At 26.2% G+C, this 7,290-nt stretch overlaps 1 long non-coding RNA gene across 1 annotated transcript in view; it reads left to right on the top strand.

Moving 5' to 3' along the window:
- Nucleotides 1–5,662, top strand: part of LOC127284510 (uncharacterized) — a 54,439-nt gene extending 48,777 nt beyond the window's left edge. The window contains exon 5 of the long non-coding RNA XR_007843492.1: nucleotides 5,564–5,662. This is a non-coding gene — a long non-coding RNA (uncharacterized LOC127284510). The remainder of the gene's footprint in view (nucleotides 1–5,563) is intronic.
- The last annotated feature ends 1,628 nt before the right edge of the window (nucleotides 5,663–7,290 follow it).

A 7,290-nucleotide genomic window follows, 5' to 3' on the forward strand; every position in this document is an offset into this window, starting at 1 on the left:
GGTATTTAAAATTTTTTTATTTTATACATTTATTTCTTTTTGACAATGTGAAAAAATTTAAATTTTAAATTTTCACGAAATTGAGTTATTAAAATTGTTTTTTGAAATCAATACAATAAACTAATTATGAATTTTGTAAAAAATAGAAAAAATTAACAGAAAATAAAAAGTGAATTGGTTTCTAAAAAATAGTACTACACTCCTGAATAGAGGATTGACGAAGAGAGATAAGGGTGTCTCACTCTAATTTTTTTTTTGCCTCTCTTTCTTTAAGTAGCATGCCTTATAGAACGATCACGAATTGAATTGTGTCTCGGCAATATTGAATCATGAATATCTTTAGTTTATAGATATTTTTTCACTTGAGATAGAGAGAAAAGGAAAATAAAAATCCTATGGATTTTGATTTAGAATTATAATATGTATCATATAGTATAAAAAAAAAAATTCGACGCTCATATATAGCGTGATTGTAGTGACCGTTGATGCCGGTGTTCAAAATAAATAAGCCAATCAGAAATAAGCTCGTGTGGCGCATGTATGAGGCGGTAAAATTTTTCGCGGGACAAATGACATTTAAATGAATAGACTTGGCGCGATTATTTTCTATAAACACAAAACTATAATCATTTGAAATTTTTATTTATTTTTTTTTAAATTTGCTATTTTATCACTGGTGGAGAAATAAACAATTTTAAATAGTAGAAAAAATATATTTTATCTCAGGAAATAAATTAATATTTAGTTGTAAAAAAATATTTATTTGTTTTACATTTTTTGATTTGGTACAAATATAAATTTTATTTAGTTGAAAATAAAAATGCCATTTGTAGGAAACAAAACATTTTTATAATATTAATATTTTTAATTTAAATAAATTATTATTATTATTATTATTATTATTATTATTATTATTATTATTATTATTATTATTATTAACGTAACGTAAAGTAACGTAACGTAAAAATTGATTATTAAATTTTAAACAACTTCAGAAAATAATATTTATTTGATCAATATACGAATTTGGATGAAATGTTTCATTGGTGAAAAACAGGTGTTATTTAGATGCACTAAATAATTTAATATGCAATTTTTACAATGTAAATAGTGGTACCATCATATGCAAGGGGATATAAAAAACCTTGAATGAAACGAGTTACTTGGTTCAGTTGTTTAGTGGGTTTGTAGGTAAAAGTTTGAGTCTTCAGTATAAATACATTCATCGTTTATTTCATTCAAGACACAATTTTTACTTCTTGCTTCTATATATTTCCGGTTATACTGTTTATATACATTTTATATTACATTTTATTATTTTTATTTATTTATTTTTTATTTTATTTATTATTTATTTTAATTTTATTTATTTATTACTGTTTATTCTATTTTTTATTTATTTTACAATTTTTGATTTTTAATCTCATTTTTTGAAATAATAACTGTTATTTTAATCTATCAAATGGAAAATATTTTTCATTGACAATAAAATATTTGGTTAATATTTGTGCAATGTAATTTTTTTTTTTTTTGTTAAGACAGCAAAAAACTTTTTGTTTGTTGCGTCAAGTATAAAATTTAAAATACTGACATCACATTTAATGTATAAAAACTTTTGTCAGAAAATTAAAAGGCATTAAAATAAGCTGCAACGCTTATTTTAATGCCTTTTAATTTTCTGTGAGACTATATATAACCAAAATTTATAGTTAATACAAGAAAAAATGTTATCGTTTGTACAATAAAAAGAATTTTATTGTACAAATATCGACCAAATGTTCTATTGTCAAAATCAACTATATTTTTCCTCAAAAATGGTTTCTATGAAATGAATAAATAATAATAATAATAATAATAATATAATTTTCTTTTCAAATATATATAGAAATAAAAATTTCTTTAAAAGAAATTAACATTAAATATTTTTTTTTTGTATTTTATTTCTGTTAACCATATTTTATATATAAATATATTTAAAATTAATTAATATTTAGAAAAAAAAATTTGATAAGATATTTTAAATATCGAATTCTCTAAAAAAAAAAAAATTATCGTACACAATATGTTATATTGTTTCAACATACACAACTTATCCATTTCTTTGAAACAAAAGTAACATATATAATAAAATGCTGATTGAGCGCAAGTTTATTTTTCAAAACAATTCAAGCGTGCGTGTTCCATTTAAATTTTACCTACCAACATTTCTTTTCATTAGGTTTTATTAAATAGAATATATCGCTGAATCGAAATTATCCAAACATATGTATATATATATATATGTTCAGGTAAATTGCGATTGTACAATATATATAATATATATATATATATATTGTTCATTGTTATATATATGAAGTACACCTTGCAGCTTCACTATATTATATTCGTTTAAACAAGGGCTCGAAAAATATATGCTTTGCCGACTATATCACAGAAACTCATATGGGGGTAAATTTGACCGTTACAGAAAAAGCTTTCAGCTTTGTAAACGCATCATGCGGGTAGATAATGCATGTATGCTCACAACCATATGCACAGGTGGACGTTTCGTGACTATATACTATATATATATATGACCGAAAAGCGGAACGATGAGGCTTGTCCTAAATCCTATATGGTATATAACGTCATTCACGGGATTTTTTTTTTTTTAATTTTTTTATCCAGGGAAAGCATAAAATTAGATTCAAATTTTAATTAGGAGAAAATTTTAGTACTGGTAATATACAAATTAAAAAAAAAAAAATCGTTCTATTTTATTTTTTTAACGCTACGGTTCTCAAAAAGGGATAAAATATTTTTGATTTGATGAAAATTGTGATTGATCAATTTTAAAATTCGCGCCAAAATCTTTCGTTTGGTTCTTTATTCGGTAATTTTCAATTTCGGTCAAAATAAAATTCGTCGTTTTAAAAATTCTATCAAATAACAATTTGGACAAATGAAAATTTGAATTTCTGTCATTCAAAAATTCAAATCACTTAAAATTATATAAATCTTGATTGAAAATTCGGTTATTATTTTTTTATCCAGGGAAAGCAAAAAATTAGATTCAAATTTTAATTAGGAGAAAATTTTAGTACTGGTAATATAACAAATTAAAAAAAAAAACAAAATCGTTTTCTGATAATTTTATTTTTTTAACGCTACGGTTCTCAAAAAGGGATAAAATATTTTTGATTTGATGAAAATTGTGATTGATCAATTTTAAAATTCCCGCCAAATTCTTTCGGTTGGTTCTTTATTCGGTAATTTTCAATTTCGGTCAAAATAAAATTCGTCGTTTTAAAAATTCTATCAAATAACAATTTGGACAAATGAAAATTTGGATTTCTGCAAAAATTCAAATCACTTAAAATTATATAAATCTTGATTAAAAATTCGGTTATTAATTTTTTTTTTTTTTAAATAAACAATAATTAATCAAATGGCAAACATGATTGAGGATGAGAATAACTTTTAAATTTCCGGGTAAAAGAGTTGTGCGTGTGTGACTCAACCTCCGTCTGAATCATCATGAGGATTCGATCGCGTCGCAAAAACATCAAAGGAATCCCATATATATACTTTAAAAAAATGACCAAAAAGATAAAATGACAGAAAAGGAAGTTGAGACAAATTCCAATTTCTTCATTCGTCGCCTAAAATATTATTATTGTTCTCAGGCTCGATTGAGCAGAAATCGTTCGCAGTTACACAACATAAAAATTTAGTCGCATATGTGTGATTTATTAGTGCTTAGAAAAACCCCTTTCAACACATTCTGAAATAATGTCGTAGTCCCTCTTCAAAAATGTAATTAACAAGGTTAAAAATTTTTTTTTAAATAATACACTACATTTTAAAATCCTTAGCCTTACCCTATGAAAATTCACCTATTTTTGAAAAAATTTGCAAAGAAAACTGTTTCTTATTAACAATTGGAAAAAAAATTTTATTTTATCATTTTTTCATAAACTACCCGAGTCTTAATATTCAGTTATAGGCAAAAGATTTCCATGTTTAAGTGGCTGTGCGGACTGCGTATACAGTTTGCGTCCCAAGGGTCCTGGGTTCGATCCCCCATGCGTGGGAGATTTTTCTAAATTATTCTCAAGTATTTTTATATTCTTAATAAATTAGATAAATAAATTCATAATTAATTAAATAAAAACAGTTCTTCTGGTTTTCTTGCAAAAAATAAAATCCCCCAACTTGTTGTGGAGATTTTGCAAACCGCCATTAAGTGTTTAAAAAACCAATACATATAGATATCCGTTGGAAAATTGAAAAAAAAAAATTCACCAATCAAGTGCCCTTGTTCTCGTTGATTTCCGGTACCGATCCTCTAGACCGGAACTCAATCTTTTAGAGGGGATGTGACGTCACGTGACCCACGAATCAGGAGGATTCACTTTGCGGGGGGTTCCACCAGGATGTAGTTAATGTTTGGCCAGTTTTTGACCCCCTGAAGACGATTACCGTGATAATTTTCCATGTTCTGAACAATATAATGAGGATTTCGCAGGTGTTTCATAGACCACTGCACCTATATTGACGAGGTTCAATTTCCGCCTCTATATTTCCTTTTTTTTTTTTTTTTTTTTTTTTTTGTCTAAAGCAGAAAAGTGAGTAGTTAATTGACCACCAGTAAAGGGTTTTAACTGTCATGAGCTTTGATATGGGAATATTAATTTTTAGGGTGGGTAACAGTCATTTATTTTTGATTAATAACTATTTGTATTTTGCAAATTTTTCAACTCTCTTCCTGTATTATAAATTATTGATTTCCTTTTTTTTATGACTAAATTTATCATAAAAAGTATTTTATTTTTTTGTAATTCTATTATTTTTTGATTTCTATTTCTACAGACTTTTATCGATTTTTTATGTTTAAACAAATTTTATTACATCCCGTTTCAATTAAAATAAAATTATTTATAATTTATAAATTTATTATTAAATTATTGTAAATAATTTCTAAATAATTATTATAATAATTTTTCCTCTACAAATTCACACAGTTAGAAAATTAAACCATACATTAATTTTTATTGTAAATTAGGATGCACTTGAAGAGGATTTTAATTATTGTAAATTTTAATTTTATGCCAATATTATAGATTTCAAAATTAATTTAATTTAAGACTTATATCGCCTTATTTGGAAGCTATATAATATGAAGGTATCTTGGAATATCATAACACTCATTAGCCACGATGTTGAAAATTTAACGATTCGTTTTAGTTTTTTTTTTATTTTATATATCCAGATGTACATTAATATTATATGTTTGAGAAAACATGGGAGAATCTGAGTTTATCGTGACACTGGTATCTTGTATATGATGTTTTGGTATAAGTACTTGTAATTATTATTATTATTGTCAATCATTTTTAAACACTCGTCTTCCTTCGATTACGATTTTTTCGAATTTTGCAAAATAAGTGAGAATAAGCAAAATTATATAATATTCATTTTATTTAAATAGTTTTTTTTTGAAAATATTTCGAAAAATAATTTTTAATGTTTTAACAATTATATGTTAATTTTATTAATAAAAACTGTTTGTTTTTTGTTCCAGGTCAAGCTGAGGCATGGAATGCAGGAAATATTTAAAACTACGCAACAAATATGGTAAGTTTGTCTTATTTTTTTTCTCCAAAATTGCCTGAAATATAAAAAAAAAAAAAAATTGAGAATTCAAATCCGGATGTAGAAAGTTCGAAATATATATTTTCCTTTCAATCATTTTATATATAATTCGAATCGATTCGTTTGAATTGAAAATAAATTGATTCTGACACTTTCATTGGGGCTTATTTTGAAAATTTCGGTAAAAAAACCAGCCCCCAGCTTTCTTAATTAAACAATAATATATAGGATTTTCATGATGAAAAGAGGAATATTTTCCTTTACCACTTTCTTGAACAATAAGATTGACTTCAAAAGTGAAAATCAGAGAAAGACCTTTAAATCATTGAGCAATAAAATGTACATCTGCATTCGAGGCAGATGTTGCTTCGTCATCGAAAAGAGTTTATCTGTATGTGTATAAACTGGACCTTAGAGTACTTCTACCCTTTTGCCAAAAAGAAGCTTACTGACTAAAGCTGTCCAATTTTCTACGTTCCGGTATATATATATATATATCTTTACAGCTATATGTTTCTTCAGATTTGAATGTGTATAGTTATTTTAAATCACAGTATCTTTTCCAATGTTGCTTCCATAGTCTAATATGCGACTATACTTTATATACGGGTTACACAAATGTTGAGAGAGCAAAAAAAAAAGGGTTTACATCTACAAGCACAAGTTTCTATCTCACGCATCTGTCTATATATAGCTAGTGGTCTTTAAAAGCACGTACACGTCCCAGGTGCGTAGGTGCGATATTTTCAACGGTTTTTGCAGGTAAGAAAGCATTTCCTGCGGCCGCAACGTTCACCTTTTTTGGGTGAAGAGAAGTCTCTTTCTCTCTCTCTGGTACCAACCGGATGGTGCGTGCTCAAACATATATATATATATATTTTCTAGAAACTTGATAAAAAAAATTTCTTCATTAATTGGAAATGTATTTCGTCTAGAATTATTTTCATTAGTCCGAATTATTCAGTCCAAATTTCACTTGACATAAATATTTGCCATAAATTTCTCTCTGACATGAAACTTTTGTTTAGGAGAACAAATTGTTGAAAGTTCGAAAGTTTATTTGAGCAAATTTTTCAAAAATTCGAATTTTCATTTTATTGAAAGGACAGCAAAAGGTGAAAATTAAGAACATTTAGAAATTCGATCTCTCTCCTCTTTCTCGATAAGTTATTATTTCTTGTTCTCACGCTGTATAAATATATTTTTTTGCATTATAAAATAATAAATTTTTTTATTACTTTCTGCATTGCAATTGCAAATGTGTTCTTCTCTCGATATCAAGGAAATTTTATCATCTGTAATTATATCGTGGCATAGAATCGGTCTCGATATCGCATAAATGAAAATCAAATCAGGTGCTGAAATATTTTGACGAAGAATTTCATTTTCTTTTATACTGCAATTATGGTGTTTGTGCGCTTTAGCCTCGCGGAATTTAATAATTTTTTTTTTTTTTTTTTTTTTTTTTTTAGTGCCCATATACTTTACATGCCTCGATGAACAGGTGGCACACAGAATGAGATTCGCATTCTTGAAATGAGTGCATTTTATCCTGCGCTGAATTCCCCTTCGCGTTGAATGAATATACTGCGATTTTTATGTGTATAAATAATAATATTCCACTGAATTAGATTTTATGATAAAATGAAATATCAT

This window comes from Leptopilina boulardi, unplaced genomic scaffold (assembly GCF_019393585.1).
Source record: "Leptopilina boulardi isolate dan_hultmark-lab unplaced genomic scaffold, ZJU_Lbou_2.1 LbouV2_325, whole genome shotgun sequence".
In the NCBI taxonomy this organism is placed as follows: Eukaryota; Metazoa; Arthropoda; class Insecta; order Hymenoptera; family Figitidae; genus Leptopilina; species Leptopilina boulardi.